The sequence below is a fragment of the Solanum dulcamara genome, chromosome 3, assembly GCF_947179165.1.
Source record: "Solanum dulcamara chromosome 3, daSolDulc1.2, whole genome shotgun sequence".
NCBI lineage: Eukaryota > Viridiplantae > Streptophyta > Magnoliopsida > Solanales > Solanaceae > Solanum > Solanum dulcamara.
This window is the reverse complement of record NC_077239.1, coordinates 73,242,912-73,260,884: the sequence shown is the minus strand read 5'-3', so window position 1 is coordinate 73,260,884 and position 17,973 is coordinate 73,242,912. Positions and strand designations below refer to the sequence as shown.

At 36.0% G+C, this 17,973-nt stretch overlaps 1 non-coding gene across 1 annotated transcript; it reads right to left on the bottom strand.

The window, feature by feature from the left end:
* Positions 1-6,426: 6,426 nt before the first annotated feature.
* TRNAS-UGA (transfer RNA serine (anticodon UGA)) lies at positions 6,427-6,508 on the bottom strand. Its single transcript has one exon. It is a non-coding gene; the product is annotated as a tRNA-Ser (tRNA).
* Between the last annotated feature and the right edge of the window lie 11,465 nt (positions 6,509-17,973).

Below are 17,973 nucleotides of genomic sequence, written 5' to 3'. Positions count from 1 at the left end.
TCCCTAGGCAAAAACAAACAGCCAAATACAAACAACCAAACAACCACAAAATCCAGAAGGAAGTTGCTGCTCTACACAGTCCTTGTGTAGGCCTCTTAGTGAAGGTATTTGTTTTGGTGGTTGTATCTGTGGTGTGATCTATGTAGGTGTTGGGAACACATGTTGATGAGTCCATCCTGACATCTGCATCTACACAACAAACAAGAACCAGCAAGAAAGGAGCTGCTGCAAGTGTTGAGTTATTAGAGAAGGCATAGATGGAGTGGATTTGTTCCTTGTCTGCTGCAGGTTGGTGCTGGGGTGTGTTGATAATAGAGAATATGTTTGGCAAGCTGAGTGTGCTACTCCATATAAGCCCCAGGTTACTGCAGTCCTCATAGTAGTGCCAAAGAGATTCTAAGCAAAGAAAGTCAACCAAAGACAAGCAACAAAGCAAACAGGTGTTGAACTGCTGCAGGTGTTGCAGGTGTTGGGCTGCTGCAGGTGTTGAGTTGATGCAGGTGTTGTCCTCTATGTATTTGATGTTAAAGCATGTTGGTGTAAGTCTCCAACAACCTGCATATACACAGCAAATAACCAGACACAAGCAAAGACTTATACAGGTTAGTAGAGAGGAATGGATCTCAAATAGGCTTTTGGAGCCTGTTAGCATTTTCCATGTCGCTCGACTAACGTCTCCACTAATCCTTTTGAGCTGAAACTTCATGAGGTTTGCATATATATTCATTACTTTAGCCATGCAAAGTTTGAAGGCTTGTTTCCCAAGTTGGAGCTTCCATTTAGCAAAATTCTTCCTTTTTAAGGTTAAGACAGCTGATTGTTTCAAGCTCGCTCGCCTAACGTCTAAAATTATCCGTTTGGGCTGAAATTTCTTGGGCCTTATCAAAAACATATATGCTACCATCCTGCAAAGTTTGGGAGACTTTGGGCAAGTCCACAAGTTACTCCCTACCCTGCACCTGCTGCCCTGCTGAGGCTTAGAGGTTGCAGGGTGTTTGGAAGATGTTGTTGTGCTCTTGTATATGTATTTGTTGTTGAAGAATGCTAATATATTACTCCAGACACCTGCAATAGTACAACAAACAAGCCCAAACAAAACATAATATACACAGACTAGCAATAAAGAGGGGACCTCAGTAAGAGCTTTGGAAAGTGTTATCATTTTCCAAGCCGCTCGACTAACGTCTCCAATTATCCATTTGAGCTGAAACTCTATGGAGTTAGCATGTATATCCTCTCCTTTAGTCCTGCAAAGTTTGAAGACTTGTTTCCCAAGTTGGATGGCCCAAATTACTAAAGACCCTCTCTTTAGGCTTAAGGCAGCTGAATGTTTCCATGTCGCTCGCCTAACGCCTCCAATTATCCGTTTGGGCTGAAACTTGTTGGAACTTGTCACAATAATATATTCTAACATCCTGCAAAGTTTGGGGGGCATTGGACAAGTCCACATGCTACTCCACACCCTGCACCTGCTGCCCTGCTGAAGCTTAGAGGTTGCAGGGTGTTTGGAAGTTGTTTTTGTGCTCTTGTCTATGTATTTATTGTTGAAGAATGCTAATATATTACTCCAGACACCTGCAATAATACAACAAACAAGCCCAAGCAAAAAATAATGTACACAGACTAGTAATAAAGAAGGGACCTCAGTAAGAGCTTTGGAGAGTGTTATCATTTTCCACGTCGCTCGACTAACGTCTCCAATTATCCATTTGAGTTGAAACTTTATGGAGTTAGCATATATATCTTCTCCTTCAGTCCTGCAAAGTTTGAAGACTTTTTTCCCAAGTTGGAGGGTCCAAATTACTAAAGACCCTCTCTTTAGGCTTAAGGCAGCTGAATGTTTCCATGTCGCTCGCCTAACGCCTTCAATTATCCGTTTGGGCTGAAACTTGTTGGAACTTGTCACAATAATATATTCTAACATCCTGCAAAGTTTGGGGGGCATTGGACAAGTCCACATGCTACTCCACACCCTGCACCTGCTGCCCTGTACCATCCTGCTAAATCCTAAATCTATTGGTAAGGAGATTATCCTATTAGAGCAGTAAATTAGGGAGACTCTCCCTTTTTCAATGGGCCTGATTATCATTATTAATATCAGTTAATAATTCATTGTATGAAGAAGTTCCTTCAATGTGGTTGATTGATCTTCTTCATCTTGGTTCTCCTGAAGCTAGCCATGCCAGCTTTGTCCATTTTGTAATGTCCCTTGGTCTCTCTTGGAAGCTGCTGAAAGCTGTAGTAGTGTTGTGTATAGCTTTTCATGTGGCTTTCCTTTGAGAGTGAATCTGCAGTATAATTAGCTTCCCTAAAGATATGACTGAACTGGAAATTCTCCAGTTTGCTAACCAATACCTGCAATTCATTAGTATAAGCAACAATGTTCCATGGAGGTTTAGCCTCTTGTTTGAGCCACTTGATTAGAAGTTCAGAATCCACTTCAAGGGCTACCCTGCTGTATCCATGTTGTAGGCACCACTGAATACCAATAATTGCTGCCTGCACTTCAGCTTGGTTATTAGAACCACAACCTAGTGGAGATGCAAAAGCATATATTAACACTCCATTATGGTCCCTTAGAATGCCCCCTGCCCCTATCTTCCCTGGATTGTTAAGGGCACTCCCATCTGTGTTTAGCTTGATCATTGTAGGTTGTGGTTTAGTCCAGCATACTTTGGTTATTCTCAATTCATGTTGGCTTTTTTCAACCATGGTAACCAAATCTGCCCAATTACTTGGCAACTCAATATATGGATACACAGTGGAGATAAGCATATATAGATCTTTGGATATTGAGAATATTACTCTAGTTGCATTAGACTTCTTGCCCCCATACTTGCATGCACATCTATTCTTCCATAGATTCCAACACACAAAAATGGGGGTAGCCTGCATTACTAACTTATGTAGCTCATTGTTAGTTTTGACTAGCCACCACCTCATCAATAGGTTTTTTAGAGGAATGTTGCTGTGTTGCAGACCCCAGTACCTTGAGAAGTGCTTCCATATGTGTTGTGCAAAGTAACCTGATACAAAGATATGCTCTATATCATCAAGACCTGCTCTATAACAACAGGAGCATGCTGCAGGAGCATGTCCAAATGCTACTATTCTGTCATTTGTGGGGAGTTTAAGTCTGAAAGCTCTCCAAAGCAGAAAAGAGGCCTTGAAAGGAATACTACTGTGCCATATGTTGCTGTTAGTGGTTGATCTTGTCTTTTTCTTCCTTACCAACTCCCAGGCTAATGAACAAGTGAAATTACCATGAGAGTTAGGCTTCCAGTAAGCTTGATCCTGCATATTTGGATTGTAGCTGATGGGAGTGCTGAGAATCTTGTGCACCAGCTGAGGGGGTGCATGTTTTCTTACTTTCTCTTCATTCCATCCTCCATTTTCCATGAATTCTGATACAATAGAGTTATTCAATCTGGGGAGACTTTCATTGTGGTAAGCTAAGGGACCTACCCCTAGCCAATCATCCCACCAAAAGCTGCTTGTTCCAGACTTAATCCACCACTGTATATGAGGTTCTATATCCTTTTTGTTGCTCATCATATGCTTCCACATTAGGGACTGTCCTGTGTTCCACTTTTTAATGACTGGATGAGCCCTTTGGCAGTATTTTGCTTTAAGGAATTCCCCCCATAGAGTCTTCTTTGATCTGAAAGTCCACCACTGTTTGTATTGGAAGGATAAGCACACATCCTCTAATTTTTTAACACCTATACCACCCTCCTCATAAGGATAACTGAGAGTATCCCAAGAGGCCCAGTGATATTTTCTTCTTTCAGTATCCCATCCCCAAAAAAAATCAGCAATTAGTCTTCTGATCTGATTCATGGTGATCTTGGTAGGACTGATAGCCGACAGCAGGTGTATAGGAATGGATTGCAGCACTGTTTTCACCAAGGCGACTCTACCTCCATAGCTTAACATTTTAGTCTGCCATCCCCTAATCCTGCTTAGAACCTTAGAAACCATACTAGAGAAGTATATGATCCTTTGTCTTCCTATATATAGGGGGCAGCCTAGGTAAGTGATTGGGCCATGAGTGCATTTGTATCCTGTGATCATGCTGACCCTATCCACCACACCAGAGGGAGTATTCAGTGGCATCATGGTTTGACTCTTATCTTTATTGATAAGTTGTCCTGAAATAGCTTCATACAGTTTAAGAGTTTTGGTAATCAGTGTAAGTGAGAAGTTGCTGGTAGATGTGAAAATGATCACATCATCTGCAAAGCTCAAGTGATTTACTTGAGGACCTCTTCTTTCCATCTGGAATCCTGTGTATAAATGATGGTGATGAAGATTGTTGAGAAGCCTAGACAGAACTTCAGCTCCAATGATGAATAAGGTAGGGGATAGGGGGTCTCCTTGCTTGAGTCCTCTTGTAGAGTGGAAGAAGCCATGCCTTGCACCATTAATGATGACTGAGTACCAATTGTTTGACATAATCCTCCAAACCATATCAATCAACACTTCTCCAAACCCCATTTTCCTCATGACCATACAAATGAATGACCAAGAGACCCTATCATAGGCCTTGGCCATATCCAGCTTTATCACCACATTATCCCCAGCCTTTGGTCTCTTAATATTGTGGATGATTTCTTGAGCTAACATTATGTTCTCAGCAATACTCCTACCTTTAACAAATCCAGATTGGTTATCTGAGATTAGCTGAGGCAATATAGGAGCAATTCTGATGCTTATCAACTTAGAAATGATCTTGTTAGTGAAGTTGCTGAGAGAAATAGGCCTGTATTCTGATAGGCTGTTGGGATGCTCATTCTTAGGAAGTAGAGCTAAGCATGCATGAGAAATAAACTTGGGAATACCATGTCCATTGAAGAAATACTGGACTAATCTCAGTAGGTCTTCACAGATGATATCCCAGCATGAATGAAAGAATTTCCCATTCATTCCATCTGGTCCAGCAGCTGATGTAGGGCTCATAGAAAATACAACTTTCTTCAGCTCATCCATAGTAGGTAAGGCTTGCAGGCTCTCATTCTGCTCCTCTGTAACCATCCTTGGAATGCACTTAAGAACATCTTCCCTGATCAGTCTCTCTTCTCCAGTGAATATTTTTTCAAAGTGTGCTGTGGCAGCTCTTGCAATATTGTCTTCACCTTGAATAGTATTGCCTTGTTCATCATTAATCTGATGGATGAATAACCTTCTTCTTCTTCCTCTGATAATAGCATGAAAATAGCTGGTATTGGCATCTCCATCTTTGAACCAATGAAGTTGACTTTTCTGCTTTAAGATAGCCTTCTCCATCTTCAGATATCTGATGTACTGAGCATTGATCTGATGTAGCTTGGACCTGTTCTCTTCAGTATTGTCACTAATTATTTTTTCTTCAGCTTGTCTCACCTGCTCTTCATATTCTTTTACTGAAGCAAAGATGTCCCCAAACTCATTTCTTGACCACTTACTAAGAGTATTAGAAACTCTTTTCAGCTTTTGTTGGAAGGTTCCCATTGGATTTCCTTCCACAGGATTATCCCAACATGCTTTTACAGTGCTAAGGAAATTGTCATTGTCTGTCCAGCAGTTTAGAAATTTGAAATACTTGATAACATTACCTTGTTTTGCCCTGCTTTCCATCAATAGAGGGCAATGGTCAGATCCTGTGGAGGCTAAGTGACTGACAGTTGTTACAGGCATGACTTCTAACCAAGAATCATTAACCATGGCCCTGTCAAGTCTTTTCCAAATTCTAGCATCTTTGTCCCTATTGTTGCACCAGGTGAACTTCTGCCCACAGAACCCCAGATCAGTGAGTCCACATGCTTCTATCACACTAATAAACTCAAAGCTCTTGTTCACATTATATGGCTGGCCCCCCATCTTTTCTTCAACATCTGTAATAACATTGAAGTCTCCAATGGTGCACCAAGGCTTCTCCTTACTGGAGAACTGCAACATCTTGTCCCATAAGTCTCTTCTCATGTAATCCTTGCACTTTGCATAGACAAAGGTAATGAGGTAGCTATTAGGACAAGCCACATGATTGATCTCACAAGTGATCTGCTGCTCATCCTGGTCCAAAATGTTGCAGGCAATGTCTTTGTTCCAGAATAACCAGATTTTGCTATTGGAGTTGGACATAACATTATCCATACCTAGCTGAATTCACTTTTAACTTGATAACATGAATATTTCACTTTGGAATATTTTCTATCAAAAATAATTTTATATTGGGATCGAATTTTTATCTATCCTTAAAATGTAAAAGTACTTGTCACTATAACAATTTTTTTGGCATACTTATTCATAATTTTTTCTTTCGAAGTACAAACTAGGTTAACTTTAACTATTTTCTGATTTAAAAAAAAATTATTTTAATAGGAGAAGATTTTATATATTCTTAAAATATTAATTGATCTAACCAAATTTAGATTATTAAAGCAAAAACGTCGACAGCAGGGTTCGAACCTGCGCGGGCGAAGCCCAACAGATTTCAAGTCTGTCTCCTTAACCACTCGGACATATCGACTTTTGGTTTCTCATTTACTATTTAAATATATAATATAAATACTACTTCTTTTACAGAGTTAAGGTGTTTGTTCGAGCTTTTAAGAAAAAAATATGTATTTTTAAATAGTAGAAAGATGCTCTTTGAAAAGCACTTTTGAAATCGTCTCCAAGACGAAATTGCTGTTCTAATATTGATAAAGTATTTAAATTGTTAAGTCAAATACAAATTATTTCTCTTCAAAAGTTTTTTTTTTTTTTTTTTTTGCAAAGTATTGAAAGTTTAGATAAACAAACTAAGCTATTAGTCGGCAAATGAAGTTTAAAGTGACATTCTCCAAAAGCACGGGGGTCATATTACTCTACTTTCACATCTTGAATCCTCTTAACGAATGTACTTACAAATCCCTAATTGATGATTTTGTGTTGAATATTAGCCATTGATACATCCATAAAAAGCCATGTGACCAAAGTCAATTTTTTTGGCTAGAATGCAAGTTTATTCTTAATTTTCTTAACATGGTGTATTAATAGTTGGGAAAATTATGTGATATAACAAATCTTACTACTATATTACGCATTTAGGGTATAGTTTAAAAATAATTACGGCTCGCAGCAAGCATATCTATCTATTTACGGGGGAGGGGGGGGCAAATCTCGCTTGTCAGATATACAAATATATATGTATATCAGTTACCATTATACAGTTTTTCTAACAAATATACATATACAATTGGCCTCTCGCTCGCCTCTCTCCTCCCTTTCTCGATCTTGCTCGCCTCTCTTCTCCATCTCTCGATCTCACTCGCTTCTCTCCTCCTCTCTCTCAATCTCGCATGGCAGATATACAAATACATATGTATACCAGTTACATATATATAATTTTTTGATAAAATATATATATATACAATTCGATAGATATACATATACAATTTGCCTCTCGCTCACCTCTCTCCTCCCTCTCTCAATGTCGCTCGCCTCTCTCCTCCTCTCTCTCAATATCTCTTGCCAGATATATAAATACATATGTATACCAGTGTTTTTATTATTTTGTATACAAATAATTCGTGGGTATAGCGTTTGTATAATTCACTATAGTTTTTGTATAATTCGCTACAACATTTGTAAAATGAAAAATTTTATGTTTTCCATTATAAGTAATTAGGGAAACTATATCCATATGAAATAATTATATTTAAAAGGTTTGCCATATCTGAAAAATTTCCCTTAATAGTTCCTATGTTTATAAAATTGGAGCACTTTTAATCTTAGCCCAACAATTTTCCTCAAAACTAACTGAAGATTTCATTCGTTGTGAGTCAAATGTCTTCATATAACTGGGACAAATTATATAGCTGCATCAAAGCCAAACATAATGGAATATTACTCCCTCCATTTATTTACTTGTTCGATATTTGATCTATAATTCCTTAAGAAACAATAAAGAAACTAACAATTTGAATATTATAAATTTAATTGTTGAAAACTGCACTAAAAGATGATTATAATTAATAATAAAAGTAAATGAATAAGTAATAATAAATAATCTCTCAATTTTTCAAATTGAACAAAGAAAAGTAGTCATCTTTGATCCATGGCAAGTTGTATATCCACAAGAACAAAAGATTGTGCATGAGCTTTGAGGTAGGAGTCATTTGACTTCTATGTGATTTCTTTCGTTATTCCTTTTAACAAAATTCATTTCTTAAGACTAAAACTGCTCAAGTTTTACAAACATAGAGTAGTATTCGTACATCATATTAAAGGAGGGAAAATGGATTTTATATACCCCTCAATTTTATTATTTAGAGTTGATATACATATAGTTATAAAAATGGTTCATATACACTCTTATTGTTATACAAATGACTCACATACTTTTTTTCTCTAACGGAAGTGAAAAATCAGTTTGAAATTTATTTGTTTAATTTTTTTATTAAAAAGATAATATTCATGTAGGAGTATATTTGATCCTTCTCACACGTATTTATTTTTTTGGCGTCTATGATTCATGGCTAATTTAGATTTATTATTTTGATGGTCAAATTTATTTTAATTGTATCATTGATGAACAACTAGACATACAAGAAAAAATGCATAAATACTGAATGAAACCATCATAGTATATATATATATACACGCTGTAATGGTATCAAAAATATTTTTCTAAATCATTCAATAGTCATGGATGATTCTATCACAGTATATTCATATATTACCATAATATTAAAATGGTGTATTTGAAGGACAACCATTGTTTAACCAAGTCTATCATCAATTCTTAATAAGTGACTTCTAAAATCCTCAATGACACGATGACAGTATATTGCATAACATAAAATTGCACAAATACTGAATGGTACCATATAATATCATGGTATCATAAAGATTTTTCACAGTATATTCATATATTTTAATGATATTGAAATTATATAATTGAGTAATAATCATTGTTTCACCAAGTCAATCCTTAATGATATCATAATAGACATTTAGGAAAAAAGAAAAATCTTGAATGATACCATTATAGTATATATATACTGTGATAGTATCATAAATGTTGAATGATAATATGACAATATATATATATATATATATATATATATATATATATATATATATATATATATATTGTAATGGTATCAAACAAACTAACGATGAATTGGGCCTAGACTAGGAAGGGGACATGCTGGGTAATTTGTTTGGATCAAATAAACACAAAGGGGGTTATTTAAGGGGAAAACTACACTTATTAGACACAAAAAATAAACTAATTACCCATCCATAACCCACCCTAATTAACTCTCTTAATTATGCCCATTCGACCAAAATAAATTATATTGTGTATCATTCAATATTTGTGCAATTTTTTCTGAATGTGTGTTATGGTATCATTGAGTATTTAGAAGTGTCTCATTAAGGATTGAGATTAACTTGGTGAAATAGTGGTTGTACCTCAATTGTACAATTTTAATATCATGATAATATATGAATATATTGTGGTAGTATCATTCATGTACCATCGAATGACTTAGGAAAACCTTATAATACAATCACAATATATATATATATATATATATATATATATACGCACACACACTATGATGGTATCATTCAGTATTTGTGTAATTTCATGTTATGTAAAATATTGTTATGGTATCATTGATGATTTTAGAAGTCCATCATTAAGAATTGATTATTAACTTGGTGAAATAATGGTTGTTCCTTAATTATACCATTTTAATATCATTATATATGAATATACTGTGATAGTATCATTTATGTATAATTAAATGACTTAGAAAAATCTTTTTGATATCATCACAATATATACACACACACACATTCAGTTGATGGTATCATTCCGTATTTATGCAATTTTCCCTAAAGGGCTTGTTGTTCCTCAATGATATCATAACATCATGTCATATAATGTTATGATATCATCGAGGATTTAGAAGTTCTACATTAAGGATTGAGGATTGAGGATTGATTTTGTGAATATTGATTGTAGGCGATCACCAATGGATATGAAGTAATTTCAGGCTTCTTCTACTTTAAAAATAATTTTGATTTGATTTGAGAATTGTGTGTAATCGAGTGTTGATTTGAATTGGAGAAGAAGAAGCATTGGGGAAGAAGGAGAACTGGAGAGAAAAATAACCGGGAAGAAGAAAATTTGGAAAAGAACTAGCAAACTTGTAACACCCCCGAAGTTCCTAACCAAATCTAACTCTAGAAAGATCAAAAAAAGATGACGTAAAAAAGGTAGGGTTCAAGGGTTTTAAGCAAAGACTTCAAGTTTCGCTTAGATAATCTTCTTTCCAGATATGTAAGGTTATCATAATGTTGGACTAAGTTCGTCCTCGTGCCCTACATCTCCATTTAGTCAAGATTGAGTTGAGTTCGAGTTTCAATTCCGTTAAATTGAGTCTTGAGTTATTGATGAAAATTCTTATTAAGTTCTTTATATATATATATATATGAGTAAATTTTGATGATTTTCATGAATTATCATTCATGTTACATCCACATGAACTCTAGTTGAGTATATTCTCATTGCTTATATTTTATGCATTGAATTGGGTTAAAGAATGGTATATTACATATCCTAATTGAGAAAAATGTTTTGAGTATAATTTTGTACTTGAGTTGTGAATGTCCTTATCACTGATTTTTAAGCATGTTTTTAAGAAAGTCTAAACGAGTCAAAGTATTGAGCATAAGTATCATTTTAAGCATGATTTGTGAAAAAGGTTCCACAAGAATGAGATAAAGATATAAGAAGGCTAAAAGAAGTATTTTATATAAGAAGGCTAAAGGAAGTATTTTGAGTTTTACTCACAATTTAGTATGAGCACATTATTTCATATTTTTGGAAGTAGTATTTAGCACCGAGTAGGATAAGAGTAAAATCACTCTAGTTCCACAAACTACTTAGCCAGCGTAGGATAGGATCGTACTGAAAGTCGAGCGACTCATCATTGCCTCTGAGAAGGCTCATAAGATGGATCCATAAATTAAAGTTTGTCCCATACCCTGGCAAGGTATGAGATGAATCTGTAATGTGGCAAGACGTTGTATCATCACGAAGCTCATAGTGATGGTTGTCGATTAGAGAAACTCTCTAAGAAGTAAAGTATTTTATTTTTATACACTGAGTTGTATTTACTATTTCATATCCTTTTAAATCATTATTTTATTTTGTTGTATACTTTATTGAGTTGAGCTATTTTCAGATTAAGTTTTTTGAGTTGAGTAAGTTTCCTTTCAACCATTTTACATACCGTACATTCCATGTACTGACATCATTCGATACTGCATCTTTTTATGATGCAGACGCAGCTGTTAGAAATCATCAATAGGCGCACCATTGAGATCATTTTCTGTCCAGCTTGTAGTGAGACCTTTTTGCATTCAAAGGCGCTCTGGAGTCTTTAATTTTTTTTATCTTTTATATTCAGTATTAGCATTAGATTTGGAGGTAGTTGTGGACCTATCCCGGTACCTATTTCAAAGTCAGAGTTAGAGGCTTGGTAGACTAGTTAGAAAAAAATTGAATTACTCGATTTCATTCATTGAGTTATGATTAGACATTGAGTTATATTTCATTATTTATATGATTAAAGTATTGAGACACTGTTTTGAGAAGCTGAGTTTATTTATACGTGTTGTGTCCATCTGAGTTGTATTATCATGAGTAAGTCTTCCTCTTCGTGAGTCGGCTATGCCAATGGTTTGCTTAGGAACCAGTAATGATTTTTTAGTGTCGGCCACACCTAGGGTGTAAATTCGGAGTATGAAAAATTTGATATCAGAGCGCAAAGTTCAAGACTCCTAAGGTGTCTATGAAGCTGAGTCTAGTAGAGTCATTTTTATTTGTGTGAAGTGCACCACATCTATAATAAGGAGGCTATTGGGCTTTTAGGAATTGTTTCACTTCTTTCATAATTCAGTTCGTGCGATAGAGTTTAACTCTATCAAATCTAGATCCTTCTAAACTCGTGTGTTCACATGATACAGATCATGCATCCAAGAAGAGTAGTCAGACGTCCTGCTAAACAGAACAAAAACCAGCAAGAGCCCAAAGTTCCTGGAGGACCAAAAGGTCCAGCTGAGCCTGTTGAATAGCCACATCAAGCTAAAGTTACCAATGTTGAATTCTACAATGGCATTCAAATATTGGCCTAGGCTATGACAACACAGGTTGACCGCTAGAGAGCAGGCCGACATGATACCCTAGATACTTTCAGAGTTCGTGAGTTCTTTAAGATGAATCCATATGAGTGTAGAGAGCTTTGTGTATGAGCTGCAAAAGGTGTTTCAAATTATGCATATCACCGATGCAAAATGTGTTAAGTTGGCTACCTATCAGCTTAAAAGTGTTGCAAGAGTGTGGTTTGACCAGTAGAAGAAGATGAGAGGAGAGAATGCACCACTCTTAAGCTGCGATATGTTCGAAGAGGCTTTCTTAGGACATTTCTTCCCCCGAAAACTAAAGAAAGGTAAGAAAGTTTCTTAACCTGAAACAAGATTCTATGAGTGTATAGGAATACAACCTCAAGTTCACTCAGTTATCTCGCTATGCTCTAAAAATGATAGCTTATATGAGGAGCAGTATGAGCTTGTTTGTGTTGGAACTCTTCCCTCTATCGAGTAAGAAAGGTAAGATAGTCATACTGAATAGAGAAATGGATATAGCTAGACTGATGATCCACGTGCAGTAAGTTAAGGAAGATAAGTTGAAGAATACAGAAGAGTTGCGTATTGATGCAGAAATACAAAGCCATAACTTATGCTTCCAGACAGCTTAAGATTCACCAGAGTAATAATCCAACTCATGATCTAGAGTTAGCAACTGTAGTATTTGCTCTCAAGTTTTGACGTCATTATCTTTATGGCGTGCATGTAGATGTGTTCACAGATCATAAGAGCTTAAATATGTATTTAGTTAGAAAGAGCTAAACCTAAGGCAGAGGATATGGCTTGAGTGGCTCAAGGATTATGACATGAGTATTCTCTACTATCCAAGTAAAGTTAACGTTGTTGCTGATACTCTTAGCAGGTTGTCCATGGGGAGTATTGCTCATGTTGAGGAAGAGAAGAAAGAGTTGGCCAAACAAGTGCATAGACTTGCATGTTTGGGAGTTCGTCTTATGGACTCTGATGAGGGATGATTTATTGTTCAGAATGGGCTGAGTCTTCACTAGTGATTGAGGTGGAAAAAAAAGTAAGATCAAGATCTTATTTTCCTTCAATTGAAAAATAATGTTCATAGATAAAAAGTGAAGGATTTTTTCAAAGGGGGAAATGGGGTGTTCAGATATCAAGGTAGATTATATGTTTCAAGTGTTGATGGTCTCTGAGACAAAATCATGGAAGAGACTCATAGCTCCAGATATTTGATTGATCCGAGCACTACAAAAATGTACCATGACTTGATATAAGTCTATTGGTGGAATGGTATAAAAAAATATATAAGAGAGTTTGTATTCAAGTGCCCAAATCGCCAATAAGTCAAAATTGAGCATCAAAGACCTTGTGGTGTAACTCACAATATAGAGTTTCCAGAGTGAAATGAAGATGGTCAACATGGATTTCATTATAGGATTACCACGGTCTTGTAGATAATATGATTCGATCTGAATGATTATGGATCAAATGACCAAATCAGCCCATTTCTTGTCAGTTAAGATTATAAATTCAGCCGAGTATTATGTAAGGTTATACATTAAAGAGATAGTCAGATTACACGAAGTTCCCTTGTCTATCATCTCATACATAAGTACCTAATTTACTGCTCAGTTTTGGAAGTCATTTTAGAAAGGTTTGGGTTTTAGTACCACTTTTTATCCCTAGAAAGATGATCAAGCAGGACGCACAATTCATACTCTTGAGGATATGTTGAGAGCATGCGTCATTGACTTCAAAGCTAATTGGTATGATTACTTGCCTCTTATTGAGGTTGCTTATAATAACATTTTTCATTCGAGCATTCAAATGACACCATATGAGGCTCTTTATGGGAGATAATGTGGATAGCTAATTGGTTGGTTTGAGGTTGGTGAAGCTAAGTTGATAGGGCCAGACTTAGTTTATCAAGCTATGGAGAAGGTGAAAAATTATATAAGAGAGGTTGAAGACTACACAAAGTCTTTAGAAATCCTATCCTAATGTTAAGAGAAACAACTTGGAGTCCGAGGTGAATGATTGGGTGTATTTGAAAGTTTCGCCCATAAAAGGTGTTATGAGGTTTGGAAAGAAGGGAAGGTTGAGTCTCCGTTATATTGGTCCTTATCAGATTATTAAGAGAGTTAACAATGTTGCCTATGAGATAGAACTTCCACAAGAGTTATATGTCATTCATCTAGTGTTTCATATCTACATGCTTAAAAAAATGCTTGGGAGATCCCTCACTCATTGTTCTTACATAAAATATTGGAGTGAAAGATAGCTTGTCCTATGAAGAAGTTCCTATCCAAATTTTTGATCGCCAAGTTCGTAAATTGAGGACCAAAAAGGTTGCTTAAGTCAAAGTTTTGTGGAGAAATTAGTTTGTAGAAGAGGGTACATGAGAAGCCGGGGAGAATATGAAAGCGAAGTACCCATATCTATTCGTGTCTCCTAGTATTGATGTTGAAGGTAATATTCCTACTCCTATCTCTGAGTTAGTACCTTTTGGAGTTTGAGTAGTTATCCTTGAGTTTGAATGTGTGAGTTCTTGCATTGCATTCATGCCTCGAGTAAATTCTTAGCTTGGCCATCATTCGAGGACGAATGATCCCAATGGAGAGATATTATAACATCCCCAAAGTTCCTAGCCAAACCTAATTCTAGAAAGATAAAAAAAAGATAAAGTTGCAGGTCAGGGGTTTTCACAGACTATGGAGAGCACCACAAACCGTGAAAAGAGCTCTTGGAGTTGAGGGTAAGTTGAAAAATTTCCAAGGGAAGGTCCCTTTTTGAGTATTATCTTCGCTGTGGATGATCCAGTCGGTGTGCGTATGACTTCGATACATTTATAAAAGAATAAAGTTTTTAGCATTAGGACGGTCCACTCTACGGATCGTGGTAGTTTCCATAGGTCGTGGATTAATTTGTGAACCTCCCCCCTCTCCAAGACTCAGGGACCTCACCTTCACTGATGCTTATATGGTCCGTAAAGGGTTATACAATCCGTATAATGCTCCGTAGAAAGCAACTTTCAGGGGACAGTTTCCCTTACCCTCATGAGACCTTCCACGACTCCCTCGAGAGCAATTTCCAGCACACCTTCACAGGCCCCTTCACAGTCCGTGAAGAGATACACGACCCATGAAGGGCCTATCGTGAACTGCCTCTCTTAGTTTTAATGAAGGGCATTCTGATCTTTTTCCATATTTTTCAAACTTAACCCAATACATTTTGGGACCAAAATCAGTTCCTTATCATTACCCAATGGTTTTTTCTCTTATTAACACCTAAAATCTTTTGAAAGTTAGAATTTGAGAGAAGGAAAAAAACTAGGGTTCAAGGATTTCAAGCCAAGACTTCAAATTTTACTTAGATAATCTTCATTCCAGATATGTAAGGCTATCATAATATTGGACTAAGTTCGTCCTCGTGCCCTACATCTCTATTTAGTCAAGATTGAGTTGAGTTTGATTTTCAATTTCGTTAAATTGAGTCTTGAGTTATTGATGAAAATTCTTATTAAGTTCTTTATATATATATGAGTAAATTATGATGATTTTCATGATTTGGTTTTCTTGAATTATCGTTCATGTTACATTCACATGAACCCTAGTTGAGTATATTCTCATTGCTTATATTTTATGCATTGAATTGGATTAAAGAATGGTATATTACATATCTTAATTGAGAAAGAAGTTTTGAGTATAATTTAGTACTTGAGTTATGAATGTCCTTATCATAGATTTTTAAGCATGTTTTCAAGAAAGTCTAAATGTGTTAAAGTATTAAGCATAAGTATCATTTTAAGCATGAGTTGAGAAAGAAGATCCACAAGTATGAGATAAAGATATAAGAAGGCTAAAAGAAGTATCATGAGTCTTACTCACAGTTTAGTATGATCATATTATTTCATGTTTTTGGGAGTAGGATTGAGCATCGAGTAGGACAAGTGTCACGACCTAGCCCCGTGACTAGTGTCCAAATTGGACCCTCGTATACACACATATTATCTATAGTCAATCGGCAATTAAGCATGATAAAGGATTTATATGGGTAGCACGTTGTCTCAAACTGTTACTTATATATATACTAAAATTACCTATTTCTTGGGGAGTCTTAATTGTCAAAAATAAGATAACATAATATGTAAGCCGACAAGGCTTCCATTCTGAATGTAAACGTCCAAAAACATAAGTCATACTAGTACACCGGACAACATCTATATACAACCCACTCATATGTCTACAGACCTCTAAGAGAATTAACAATAGCATATGACGGGAAAGGGCCCCGTCGTACCCCTAAATACACAAATATATACATTATAAGGATTAGTACCCAAAGTTTGGGCTCCGAGACAATGGAGCACTTCAAACTCGTTGAGTAGAATCCTAAGTTGGCGGCTCTCCAAAATGAGTATTTGTACCTGCAGACATGAAATGCAGCCCCCCGAACAAAAGGGGGTCAGTACGAACTATGTACTGAGTATATAAAGCATAAAATACCGTAAAGGAAATCACATCTGAAATAAAGATTCAGGAGTCAAGTATCATAATCAATAAATCACTGTACCTGTGTCTTATAAAATGAAGACATGCATATCATCATATATCGTACCTAGCCCGTTATGGGACTCGGTGTCACAATTATATCAATATATCGTCATATGTATATATATACCATACCCGACCCTCTAGCAAGGGACTCGGTGAATAGAGTAGTGTACACTGATACCGTACCCGGCCCATTATGGGACTCGGTGCCATAATCATATCGTCATATCATCATAATATCATATTATCATATCACATACCCGGCCCTCTAGTAAGGGACTCGGTGAATAATGTAGTGGAATCCATACATGATAACATACCCGGCCTATCGTAGGACTCGGTGAATAATACCATAACAATATGCACGAATAAGGTATCATTAGCAACCTTGCGAAATTTGATCATTATCGGAGACTTAATAGAATAAGCAAAATAGTCCATCATTTGAAAACCAAGACAATAGTCATTATGAATCACATCAATTATGGATTATACTAAAATATGAATTATACCACAACATGAGTTATACCAACTAGGATGGCTGGAATCATACACATGAGTCAAGACATAACAATATAAATTTTGAAAATCAAGAACGGTAGCCATCCGAGTATATCTACGAATACGAGTTTCTTTGGAATTTAAGCATACGTCATTCGTTCGTTTTATATGGATCATGCCAAAAGAAGAAGATGTTAACTTTACATACCTTTAGCGTTTATACGTATATGTTGTCCAATATTGTCTCAACCTATATTAAAACGTTAAGCACTATGATTAAGCTATGGACAAGAATAAAACGTAGTCTATCGTTAGTAGGTTATTTCTAAAAAAAATTGGACAGCACCTCCCCTATACCGCTCACTTTTCCCACTTTCAAACCAGCCATATAATCATCAACCAACATCAACAATCCAAAATATTGACACAAAATAAGATTTATTATTCATGTTACCAAAGCAGTAAATTCGGAAAGTCAAGTACCTCACGTTGTATCTAAATTTTGAAAATGAAAACGGCAAAACTGGACTTTATAACCTTCATGAAATATTTATATCTCTGTCTTAAGTTTCCAATGCAAAAGAAATCAACTCAAAATTCATTTTCTACAAAGAGATATCATCAAAATACGAACAGCTATACATGAAGGAATTTTCAATCCAGAATCTGGACAGAATTTGTCTTATGATTCATGCTCAGTTTTCGACATAATAACAGCAGATATAGACTAAGACATAAACATAAGAGTTGTAGGTACGTG